This window comes from Rhodnius prolixus, unplaced genomic scaffold (genome assembly GCF_049639745.1).
Source record: "Rhodnius prolixus isolate KJV_2025 unplaced genomic scaffold, Rpr scaffold_3, whole genome shotgun sequence".
Lineage (NCBI taxonomy): Eukaryota > Metazoa > Arthropoda > Insecta > Hemiptera > Reduviidae > Rhodnius > Rhodnius prolixus.
In genome coordinates this window covers 19,060,148-19,073,580 of record NW_027411603.1, presented here as the reverse complement: position 1 = coordinate 19,073,580, position 13,433 = coordinate 19,060,148, and the positions used below count along the sequence as shown (strand labels likewise).

Sequence of the window (13,433 nt, the reverse complement as noted above, 5' to 3'; positions counted from 1 at the left end):
ACAGTATATTACAACATATTATTAATTAAATATGCAGAGTAGGGTAACAGATTTCATCGTAATTCCAATATTAATAAATCAGGTAGGTGAAGAAAATTTGCCTTTCAAAACGCTAGAGGCATATCAGCAATGTTCTTTTTCAGCAAATACATATTGTATCAATATCTGAGGAAATTGACAACTGGAGCCTTTTTTAGAAAATGGTTGACCCTTAATTTTTTTTGCGCGACAGCAAGTGCAGGGTAGGCTAATTGAGAAGATAAAATCTGAAGGTAGAGTGAGTCGAATACTGTATTTCTTCCCGGAAGACCAGTGTACTAACTACTGGGCAAATCTGTTTTTTTTTTTTTTTTAGCGGCAGTGTTCTTTCTTAACAGACAACAATGTCTATTTAAAGCGCCTCAACATCTGTCATTGGCGTACTGAGCTTTACTCAGTGCAATGTTCCTCCAGACAATGTTCTTCCGTTACAGATAATACTGCCCATCAAGGGACAGTGAACTGTAAGATCCTAGGAAAGAGAAAGAAAGACTACCCTCTTCTGTTTCTTATTACACATTTTGGATCGTTTAGTACAAATATCGCGGAGAAACGACTTAAATTTTTATTTTTTAACATTTTCATTTATCACAACACCTGTCAGAAACCTTTCATTATTTATATTTATTTGTTGTACCAGACCATCAGTAAATTCTCACTTTTATTCATTCAATAATGGATTTAATGCTGAACAGCGAGAACCAAAATAGAAGTTATTATTGACTGTCAATTTGGTGTTCAAAATGGTAACACTGATACAAATAAAATAATCACTTTAACTAACAATCTTTCCACTTTACTGCTTTTAACGAATATTTTATTATAGACTTCTATATAGCAGTTCATTTAAAATTTCTGTTCATTTATTTCATTTTATCCATGAGGTTTTCTGATTCGGCCTTAATATTAAGTAAAAGAAAAAATTTCAGCGGGGAGTCACTCACATGACTTTCACTTACTTCAGTTCACTTCGCAGTAATCGTAAATCTACTTGCAGTTAATAAAAATTGGGATATTTTTTAAAGACCGGCTTACATAGTTATAGAGAAAGTTCTACATAAGCAATAATCACAGAAAATACCCAAAAAAAAAAACAAAACAAAAATTGCAAAAGTCACTTTTTCCTCAATCGCAAAGTAACTGGCATTTCGGAACAAAGCACTTCCTAGGTTCATATAGATGGTTCTTCCTTCATTAGAAATTTAATTGAAGAGTAGATTTATTAGTCGTTCATTCAGAACCCCTTTATATTTTCCTTTATTTAGGCAGGTATAAAGATGGAGAAGCTGTGCAAAATGTAAAAGCAATCAATTTTCAAGGATAAGCCATATCAAAGTGATGTGATAAATAAATATATGCAACTGTTCGTGATACATACGCCTGAAAAAAAAAAGAGAGCAAAGCTTAACCCACTTCGTTCAAAATATGTTTTGCGATAATAACCACCAGAGTTGGATCAGGAGATTTTGGTCCACGGAAAAATAGATAATTGTACGTTGAGAGAGTTGAAGAAAAAGCTGGAAAATTGACTTCCAAAACAATAAGCACAATTGGCAATGTGTTTAAGTCCGTAGTGCTTGATAATATCGCTGATTTTATCTGACGTAGCATGCATGTTAATTGTACCAACGATGATTTCGGACTTTCTTATCATTAGATGTAAATTAATAAGTTTGGTGAAAACAATTCTACTTTACTTCGCCCCACACTTTATTTGCTGACTGAGTGAGGAAGGTTATACGGTGTGTATGTACATGTGTGCGAGTTAAAATGTAAATGAACCTTAAAACATTTTTACAAAAATAATGAAATGATATTAAGGAAACTAGCAAGAGTCATGTATTTAAGGGTTCCTTATGTTTTTTGCTTAGGTAATACTTTAGAATTGTAAAGTTGCAGTTGTTCACTACACGTTCATCCATATTAATTTAACAATAATTATTTCTCAGAATGAATGAAAGTATAATTATTCAGTGTTTTCTGCTTAAATTTGCTTGCCCCCCGAATGAAAGACAAGACCAACTTTACCATTTTAAAACATTACTTATGCACAAAGCATACGTACTCTTACACACATACTAAGTTTAATTAATTTTATTTCACTATTTTTTCAAAAATGTTTTATTACGATCCAATAACACTTTAAATGACACAAACACACTTCTCTACAAGGGTAGAAAGTATGTTAAGGTGGTAATATAAATGAAGTCGAATTCTCTACACCAAACTGATTAAATTATTGTACTTCTGATTATGGATTAAAATCCGAAATCAGTCAGGGACACGCATAATATCACGAATAAAATCGGCGATAATAAGCGCAATATGGTTTGGTAATGCCTTTGTTTCGTTGTAAACCTTTTGTAACGATGTCGAAGGTTTCGAATACAATCCTATAGAAATGCGTCGAAAGTTACCAAAAGAATAAAGCCTCCTACAGAAAACAAATTTTTATACTATAGATGAGAAGAGATTGAAGCAAATCAGAGTATTGAACAATACAATCTAGGTCCCTGTTAAGTTCCAATATAATAAATTTCTGTACGTGTTGCAGCTTGAAAACAAAAACAATAATGAAATGATGATACCAGGTGAGGTAGAAAAATTTGTTCTACGCTCTATGATCGATGAGTATCTAATAAGGACGAATGAGTATAAGTATGAGGAAGAAGATGTGAGAGGGCCTCCAATGAGAGGATTGGAGTTAGTAACAAAAAATAGTAGAGCAATGGATGTAAGGAACAGAATTTAACGCTAGAAATTATTGGAGTTTTCTGCTCGAAAGTTAGAAAGCTCCTGAGGATGGGATTAAGCCAGCAATTAACAGAACAAGAAGAATAACAAAAGGGCAAGACTTTTTCAAAAGCCTTTAATTAATGAAAATAATATATATTAAATATAATTTAATTATAAAAATAATTAATGAAGGAAGGAATTTCCTCATTAAAAATACTCTGGGGGAAATGTCCCAGTTCATGCCTACATACCTTAGATTTTCCTCTTCCTAGCAGCTGCTTACTGCAAGATAATGAAGCTTGAGTGTATTCTGTCAAGAGGTATCTAAGGACATCAATGGCATTACCTATCATGCACCTAAAAAAATAAAAGAAAAGAAGTTATTTTTTTCTATTTGTCATTTGTGCAGAGATTAATACAAACTGGTGAAAATACCTAGCCATAGAACAGCTTATTAGTGAATAGTGTGCTTTATACGTCTTAAGGCCTTTTCTCTTAGTTATTTTTCTAGAATACAACATGTTTCCTTCATGTTCTACTTCTTTAGTATACCTTCAGTGACTAAACTTTCTACATTGAAGTTCTTTTACCAGCTACTTTATTCTTTTATTAGTTAGTAGCAAGACAGCCACTGAATATCAATATAAAGGCTATCTCCACCATAACTACCTAGAGATTTTATAGTTTTGCTCTTCTTTTTACTTAATATCTGAGTTTTTATTAGTGCTTAGTTAATTAAAGAGAATTACAAGGAATAATCAAAAAAATGAAGTGTTAATTCCTGATTAATAAGATGTATATCAACCTAAAAACGGTTTTAAATTAAAAAAATCAAGATTAAATGTTCAAATAATTTTCTTAACACCCCTTTCTTTCAGCTCGTGGTGTTGTCAGCAGTGTAAATTTAGAGTTCCAGAATAACTGATGATTCCGTGCAAATATCGATCTCATACACTATTATGACTAATTCTTTGTATCTCTTAATGGGAAGCTTATTTTAAGGATTTAGCAGGGCGCGTACTAGATGAGTTGATGAGTTTGTGAGACAAAGGACAGCCGCGATTATCTAATGACGAACTTTTTGGCAAATGAGATTAATACCGAACTTTAGCTCGGATTGGTTAACGGTGAAAGATCTCAGGATGTTTCCTTTTCAGGTTATTGTTGGATTTGTTCAGGTCCACGTTAGTGCCTGGAATTGGATTTTGGGCTAAACTCGGCTTGTGTTGCTGAAGTTATTTTGTTTTTGGGCAGCTAAGTGGTCACAGAAGGCCTTTCGATAGCGAGGCCATAGTCCCGCCTATTGAACAATACATAATACTGTAATATTACAATAATATTAAAATAAAACCAAATTCTTTTTCACAATCAACGTTTCGATAATATAAATCAAACTTCATCAGATTATAAACCAAGAAAACTAAATTGAACACTTCTACGAGAATATATTGAATAAAAAAGTTTGCAAAGTTAAAATTAAAAGAGAATGAAAGTAGCTGGTAAATAAGATAAAAGTTTTGAAACGAGGCTTTATCTGCTGCCAGAATTGTTGGTTTTGTGAGTAAGAGGAAGGTTGTAATTGGGGAAGAAAAGAAAACTTCGGTTTCTAGACTGTCGTTAAGATCAGCATTCCAAACCTTTTTGTACCCGCGACACACCATAATATATTTTATTCCGTCTGCACGCCAAAAAGTTTTCAGTTTATTACAGAATATGTAATAAAATTTAGGGACATATTATTAAGCAAAAATGCGTTAATTGTATAATTATTTGCTGTTCACTCATGTGAAAAGTCTTGATAAATTTCTCTACCAACGGTTATTTTCCACCAAATTAAAAGAAAGTTGAGGTTGCTAACTCAAATCCAATTTCCTCTACAAGGAAACTCCAGAAAAAGTGGGAAGCCGGCATTTGTGGAACCACTCCCTAATGCCAACACGCACCTTCAACTCCAATTCCGTCAGACATATAATGTTCACTATCCATGATTAAAAAGTCGGCCCTAAAATAGCTAAAAAGTTAGTCAACTCAAAAAAAGGCAAGAATCAAATTCATGTCGCAGTTTGCTTTTTTCAAACTTTTTAAATAATATTTTTTCTGTTTAATCAATTATTTAAAAAAAAAATCAAGGCATGCTATTCCCCTAAAAATTAGCACATCAGCCATTTTAATAACAACTTCAATTTTTCCAGAATTTACCGATCATTTTGGAACAAACTACGAATAAGAATATGCATTTTAATATCCATTAAAATGATTAATAAAACAAACTATATTTACGACTAACTGATATGAATGTAAACTATCACGGTTGAAACTGAATTAATTTCAAACATTACAAGCTTAGCTCACAAAAGAAAAAGAATTTCAAACGTTTCATCGTAGTAATTAATTTTTATTTTGTCCTTTCATGAATTCTTTTACTTATTAGAGCCCTTACCACAAACGTAACAAATCATATTAGCAAATGCAATAATAATATATTTTAAAAGAACTGCAGTTGTTTTCGCATTAAAAAACTAAACAAAGAACAAAAAAGCATTAAGAACCAAGAGAAAGAAATATTTATCCTTAGATTTAATTAATCCATAGTTTTGCAATTAAAAGTAATTATCAATAATTTTGTACTGAAAATATATATATATCGGATTTGGAAGCATTTTACAATATAATTTCCCTGTATAATTGAATGGCATTAATCAGAAATAATTTTTCTTTTTCTTCTTCATAAAAGATGATAAAGAGGCAAGTTGTAATTCTAATCAAAGAAACAACCAAGTAGTTTAGAGGGGGGTGAAAATTGCTGAAAGGCTTAAACTTCTTCAACAGGCCGTACATTCTTTCATCTCTTTCAGATCCGCGTACCACCGGCAATGCAAGGTGGAGGCGGTGCGGTGAAACGTGCTGCTCCCACCTATTTGCCAGTGCAGGTGGTGGCAGCCTCCTCTTGCTTCACCGCACATTACCAACTAGTTCCTCAGTTCCACGGTCTTCCTTTACTATCCAACTTTTCATCAGCCGTACAAATTAGAAAACGCTTTCTCCTACCGTACCATCTTGCCTCCTGCTATTTATCCACTTTTTCCAAACGTTCTTATTTCTTCATCTCTTTATTAATACAAATTTATGGAATATATGTCTATAATAATAAAAGATACGACGAACACTTAAATAAGTAATTATTGTTTTATAGAAACCATTAGATAATAAGCTTTATTCCTTATATTTCCTTGCAGATAATAATAATAATAATAATGAGAAACATAATACCTCAGTGATTACCAACGTGGAGATCCCGGGTTCGATACCAGCTGTTCATTAGGACTCCTTACGGTGATGGGCATTGTTCTTTAAAGAGAAAAAAATGTCCGGAGACCGGGAGTGCACTGAAAAAAGCTCCAGACACCAAAGACCTCAGATGCTGACAAGCCTTAAATTAAAACAAAAAAAAAAGCATTAACAATAATGTACTAGGACCCCATTAGGGGACTCCAGGTTTTAATTCAGCTGGGTAGCTGAAAAAAAGAGTTCGTTTTACTAGGAGCTTTATGTTACTGCTACCTGTCCGATGATGAACTTTGTTGTCTGTAACGGGGTAAAATTGCTCGGAGGCAAGAGGTACAGCAAAAAAGCTCTGAGTGCCAATGACCCTTAATGTTTTACCTTAAATTAAAGAATCAATAAATATTAAAATAAGTAATATACAGAAAATACCTTCATTCTTCATTTAGAAAATGTTCCAATATTCAGCAGTTGGTCCTACTTTTTTTCGCCATATATCGAGTTCGACATTATTGCACTTTGTTAGGGTTGCTATCTTTTATCATAAGAGCGACCTTTGTTTTCCACATAGCTCTTGATCATTCTCGCATTCTTCTACTCAGGATTGACCATTGCAAAAGAATATAAAACACCACTCTTCAACCAATCTTTTTAATGGGTCCATACCTAGAAAATATTTATAAATAACTGATCAAGCCTTAGAAGCTAAAATTTATTAGAATTTTTTCCTTTTTTTTTTAAAGAAACAAATGAAGTCGTTACAATGTGATTCAAAGCGACTTAAAAGCGGAAAGACTACCACCATTATTATTTCATTACCGAGCCATTTTTATTTCGCATGAGTATTCTACCTTATTATACATAACCATGTACATCTTTTTTCATTCCATTGATTGAATCCATCAAGACAATTTTATTGCCAGAGAGGATTTTTTCTAAATCAAGAGAAGATTGTTATATGTATAAGATTCATTTATGAGACTTCCTATATACTGTACAGTGCCTTCCATTGTAACGTCAATACTGGGTGGTCTGTTTACCCCAATAGATAGGCAATCTACTTTACTACTTACCTCAGTAGATCAGCAGTCTAGAATGTTTCTAAATAATATCTGATCTCAAGACTTTCTAGAGTTCATAAAGTTAATGCCAGTCCTGATACTAATAGATCTATGATACCATAGCACTGACGATAATATAACTAATAACTTAGGTAGAGATATTTCCTCTTCTGCTTTGAATTTAACTTTTAAATTATGGACTGTACCTAGACAAAGATAATTAGCTGAAACCCCCTTACTGAATTTTACCAAAAGTTACAAACTTCGGACTAGACGAAAGAATAAAGGTTTAAGACTAATATTACAGAATAAACGTCAATTGTATCTAGCTCTTCTTAATTTCCAATTAAGAACTCCAACAACACCGTATAGCTAAAAGATCCACTCTAAACACAATACAAACTCTACAATCAAAATTCTTTTGTCGCTTTGTGAACGTTCCTTTATTTATTTCGTTATCTAACTTTTCATATAGACCACAAGTTTCCAGTAATATCTGCATGCTACAAAACTTGCAAATAAATGTCTACCATATTTTGCAGGTACCATTACCTAAATGTGTTCTCGCATCCCAACACTCTTGCAGTAAATATATCCAAACCACACTTACATCCAGTCTTGGGAAAAAGCTGAAGCGCGTTGGCCTCACGATTACCTGGTCGACTAATGATAATCATTCTCACTAAACACGGCACATACATTCATTTATAACACTCGCATCATAATTACTTATTAACCATTTTAGTGCAGTTGCAAATCATCCATTAATAAAATAAAATTATAAATAAATACATAAAAAGTACCTAATTTAGTGAAATGAAGTTTATAAATAAGGTTGTTCTATAAGAGTATCTTTTGCTGGCATGTAGTAGATACATTAGAGGAGTAATGCTCCTATTCTCTAACATCCTGTAACTTGTCTCATTCACTCAGTGATAATCCATGTCCTCCCTTATTCTGAAGTGACAGCTGCCGGCTCTTAGCATCCTCTGTTTTACTAAATACACCCACGAGATTATCCACGTCTGAGAGCCTGTAAATTTTGAAATTATAGCTGATTGTTTATAGTAATGCACTTTTCCTTCATATTGTTATATCGCAATTTTTCTTTTTTTGCAGTATAATTAAAATTAAAATTAAATTAGCACCTGACTACACGCATGACGATGGGTCATCTCGTAGCTTTGGGAGAACATAGAATTCACGTTTAAAAAACTGTCTTTTCGATTCGGCATAAATGTTGAGAAAACCGTGTTTACCTTCTGTAAAGCTGGACTCATATGACCCTAAAATAAGGAGACATTTCTTTATTACGAAAAATAAAATAAAATTGAAAAAATGTACTAAATGGAATGATAACCCGCTGAATTATGCCTTGTACCGAGTTTGACACAAGAAACAGTTTGTAGAGGTTCCATTTCAATTTTTTTTTCTTAAATTTTCAAAGTTCAAATTTAAACATTTATTTTTTTTTCTTGAAGAGCTCAGTGAGTCTGAGCTTAGTTCCTCTAGGTCTGCGTGATTACGGGAAGGCTAGCGGGCTTTAAACCCTGACATCTAAAAGCTGTCCCAAATTGTCTAACTGATAAACTAAGGGTTTCAAGAATTTGAACAAAATTCTTGAACAAAATACGAAGAATCAATCACTAATTCTTAGTACCGCTGTAGTTTCAAGCCTTCCTAAAAGCAAGGCCACAGATGTGTATTAACGTTAGAATAGAAAGGCTCTGCAAATTTATAGTTTTAACCCTCAAACCACAAGATGAATTTTCTTGACACGAACACTAAGGTAGGGTCGGATCCGACCCGATACTATATTTTCTTGCTTACAGTGAAATACTCAAATATAACTCAAAATAACAAATTTATTTCTATATAAAATGTATAAATTTTTTAATAAATTGTATAATTTTATGGCATTAGTCTATTTAGAATGGACTAATAAGTGAAGAAATGTACTTGAAAAAGGAACTTTGTTTCAATAAAAACAAAACAGTTTACAAAAAGGTTGAATGAAAATTAAAGTAAAATAGTGGTGTGGTAACAAAATTATCGCATCGTTATGGAAAAAAAAAATCATTTGATTGTTCGCTGTTTGATTAGTCTTTTTTCTTCTAGAGGAAGCGTCAAGGCAAACGCAAGATTCTTGAGAAACGTCGAACGTGCATCTCCAGAGTAACTTTCTTCATTTTTGTTCCACTTGTGCAGGACAAAACGTATAACGTTAATACCAAGGTCGGGTCGGATCCGACCCAGAATCTGACTGACTGAAAGAAATACAAACCTAGAGAGCGGAGAGACCCTTACCGAATCGGCGGAAACAGTGTGGCCTCTTCCTAAGGACTCACAGAAAGAGTATACCGAGTCTAATCGCTAAGAGTTAATTGTGGGGGGAACAATGGAAATTTTTTTTCGCCTCGGGTCGGATCCGACCTGCATCTTGTGGTTTGAGGGTTAAGTTGTTCTTAATTAATAAATGCCAAAATAATTATTTCTTTAATCCTGTTATCTATTTAATATTTTATTGTTCATTAGGCCTTAGATGTACTATTATTCTATTTTATATTTATATTTAAGTGTATTTAGTCTGAGTCATACAATGCGCCGCATAAAATTAATTTTTTTATAATTATGAAAATATGTAATATGTAAATATCTATGCAAATATGTTAATTTGTAACTGCAACAAATAGTACGAACATCGAATTTATAAGCACAATTGCATTTTGATAGTGCTATTGTAATTACTTGCAAATTTTTAACTTTTACATGGTACATATGTTATTAAGTATCATCAATCTACACGTGAAACCATTCCCAAATAAAACCCATCCTTACATCCCCAACTGCCATTCCCAGATACAAATTCTATACTCCGCTGGAAGGATAAGTATACAAGTTAGCTACACTTCTAGGTCCGCGACATCTAACCAATAGCTCGCGTAATACCTGTGCCCAGAATTTCTAAGCATCACTTTAGTTCAAGTCATTAAACTACTAAGTATTGAAATTTTATCAAGCAAGTCACTTATGTATTTCATATAACTAACTTTTAGAAAAAGCCTATTTTTTCTTATTTTTCATTTATTTACTAATTTTACGACTTTAACACTTGGTACAGTAAGTAAAACAGATGGTTGTGTACATAAAGTACGGACGTTAGCTTAAGGCCAGCGCACATACAATCACTTGGACTCTTGAACCATCCATGCAGCTGCATTACAGATTACTACTACTTCTCTCAATATCCGTCGTTAAGGCTTCCAGATGGACGCGCGGTTAATGAAGCCTCAGATATCTTGGTGGATTAGTGGGAGCTGAGATAGCTTGGAAGGGCGGATTAGAATATTGTGATAGTTTGTAATTTAAGATAAATGGGATTAGGTTAGGTCGGATACGTAGGAAATTCTTAGGTCGATGTTAATGGTTAGTCATATACGTACAAGGACAAGGGAGCATTAACTTGTAGGTACATAGGATTTACGGTTGTAGGGATTAAATGCGATATATGTTTGTCCATTTGGCTATTCCGAATAGTAATACATACAAATGAGAGCTAGAAGTGAAATATACAGTTTTCTTTAGTTAAAAAATGTAATTTTGGAGCGATTGTCTTAGTCGTTTTAACAATTTTTATTAATAATATACTTCATTTCGTTCATGTCGAGTATTCCTTGTTCATTGCCTGACTAGATAAAAGTCCTAGCTATCGGACTTGTGTGACTGTTGTAAGGGAAATTTGGATGAAATAAGTAGCAGGAAGGATTTTTTTGGTTTGTGGTGAAGTCCTGATGCTTGAACTTGTTTTGGCTGAACTTTTCTCTGCTTCCTGTGAGTGGAGATGGCGTCAAGTAGCCTTGATCGAATTATTGCTAGAGGAGGATGACCATGGGTTCAAGTGTAGGTTTTAGGATATTTTCTGCTATAAAACTAAAATATTATCTAATGTCCGCTAAACAGATTGTGATACGCCATACTACTGGCGAGAGTTGTAATGCCTAGCCACGAATTGCATTCCTACCTACCTAGTGCAAGAGTGAAAAAATGACGTAATACAATAAATAATTGGATACAAGTTTTGGACAAAAGTAGATAAGCTGAAAATAATTACTGTTATACCCAACAATGGAATACTGCAACAGTGTTATGTATGTAAATTGCAATCTGTTTCAACTACATCTGCCACTTTCAAAATATGAACTTTTTTTTTAATCGTAACTGTCGATAATAACTTTTGTGTTGATGGAGGGATGGTTTAAAGTGATTAAACACTGCTAGACAATCTGCAATCAATTTGGAGTTCACTGGGAGTTCATTAGTTTCGTAGTCCCACTGTTTCAATTAAAAGGGAAGTATTGATGAGAAAGAGCGACTGATGAACTTTGACGAGGGACATACCTCATAAATCTAGTTAGTTCCAGTTAAACATTGTATGTGGTCTGAGTTTTTAGATCTCTTACACCCCGAAAGAGAATGACTTAAAAAACAAGTTTTTGGAGTATAACTAAATTTTCTCGCGAGTTAATAAATCGTAGTGCATTGAGACTTGACTCATTGTGTTCTCTTACTACCATAAGGGCACCAAATTTTATCGAACAGGTTTATATCTGCTTGAGATTTTCTCAGAAATAGTTCTTCACGAGCCGAAAGCAATGTACACGTATCTCTTTTCTACATCTTCTTTCTCGCCAAACCAAACTTTCAACTTATCACTTTTGTTTAAATCATATTCTTATAAATCATACCGCCGAATGGCTCTCTCCAAAGTAAACTTTAATTAGAGCTTCGTCTACACGCAAGATGTTCTTTAAAAAGCACAACCAGAAAAGTGAAAGGCAACGAAAAAAAAGAATTTTGAACGATTTTGTGAAAAATTTCTTTGCACAATTTGTTCCAATTTTTCTTGAAAACGGCACTCAGCAATATATGTAGATGTTGCCACTTCTAATAACGTTTTGCCGTTTCATTGAAACTATTTTTAACAGAGAGCAACGTATTTTCCACATTAAATTCGATGAGTTCTTTGGGAAGTATACTGTTGAGCTTCTAACAAGAATGTTTTTGCAAAAAAAAAATACTTACAAAACAAGGTTTATCAATCAATCAATTTATTTATTGCTTTAGAAAATACTAGCTAGTATTAAAAACTAGTTCCTAGTTACTAGGAGCTAGTTTTTGATAAAAAACTTAAAAGACAGCGAGAAAAAATAGATAGAAAATGAAAAATTAACATGAAGATGCTTATAAAAGAATACTAAAATACATACAAAAATAGTAGGACAAATAAAATTAAGCTGAGAATAAGTATTTATACAAATACATGGAAGTTGAAACGACATAAATAAAAGAAATAGAATAGTAAACAGAGATATTAATCTTATTACAATAGATTACCAAGAAACTGCAGACTAGCTTTTTCTAAAACTAAACACACACATACATCATTTGTTCGGGAATGATCAGAACAAATAAGATTTTCACATGTTTTTGTATTGCAGATATTAAATATTTGCTTGGATATTTATGTATAATACATAACTACGCACATAAAGGAAATAATGAATTAGATCTTATTTTATTATTACCAAAGTTGCAAATTTAAAACTGTCAATACCTATGATTTTATGGTAATTACAATATCCTTTACTTCAACAAACTTTGACTAAACAGGTCACAAAAGAGGAGGGGATTCAGAATGATTCCCTGTAACCATTGAAGTAGCACATCTACATAATTAGCCTTAATAAATTTACTACGGTAACAAATATTTGAAACATTCGTTAGAATTGAAAATTAAGGAAAGTCAGAGAACTAGTAATACTGCATCTATTTTGTTTATAATTACGCTTACACATATCTATAAATTTTAATAGAATTATTTTTAAAAAAATTAAACAGTTTCAGGATTCTTGTAAACAAATCAACTTTAATACGTCTAAGTATATTACTCCTTTCCTTACTAACGTTTAACGTGCATTCATAAGCAGGCTTTGGACACATTTCTGAGAAAGTTCTCCAAAAGTAGACCACTCCTTATGGCAAATCTTGTTCTCTATTTTATATTAGTCGCAAAAAACTCAAGATCCGCGACTCAATGCGACATTTTATTATTATTATTTTAGTTGCTGTGACCGATACGATACACTTTCACGGTACTATTGGTCAATGTTCCTCCTTTGCAAACAATCTTTTATGTTCTGTTTAAAAGGCTAGATCTTATTGAGCTTGATCAAAATTCAGAACAATTCTTCTTACAATAAAATTCCACTAATTGGTGCGAGAGGTAAAAAATGTACAAACTTATTTGATGCACCT

At 32.8% G+C, this 13,433-nt stretch overlaps 2 protein-coding genes across 14 annotated transcripts in view; one reads left to right on the top strand and one right to left on the bottom strand.

Moving 5' to 3' along the window:
• Positions 1-13,433, top strand: part of Nlg3 (Neuroligin 3) — a 613,493-nt gene that overhangs the window by 83,233 nt on the left and 516,827 nt on the right. The gene's annotated exons all lie outside the window — the stretch shown is intronic.
• LOC141452374 (neuroligin-4, Y-linked-like) overlaps positions 1-13,433 on the bottom strand; it is a 232,185-nt gene that overhangs the window by 212,122 nt on the left and 6,630 nt on the right. For 9 of the 12 annotated variants that reach the window (XM_074124418.1, XM_074124423.1, XM_074124422.1 and 6 more), the window contains exons 2-6: positions 8,267-8,404; positions 7,922-8,151; positions 6,490-6,723; positions 6,046-6,205; positions 3,027-3,132 (exon numbers count right to left, since the gene is read on the bottom strand). The gene's annotated coding sequence lies outside the window, so the exon portion shown is untranslated. The remainder of the gene's footprint in view (positions 1-3,026; positions 3,133-6,045; positions 6,206-6,489; positions 6,724-7,921; positions 8,152-8,266; positions 8,405-13,433) is intronic. The other 3 variants (XM_074124429.1, XM_074124426.1, XM_074124430.1) reach the window with 3 other exon arrangements.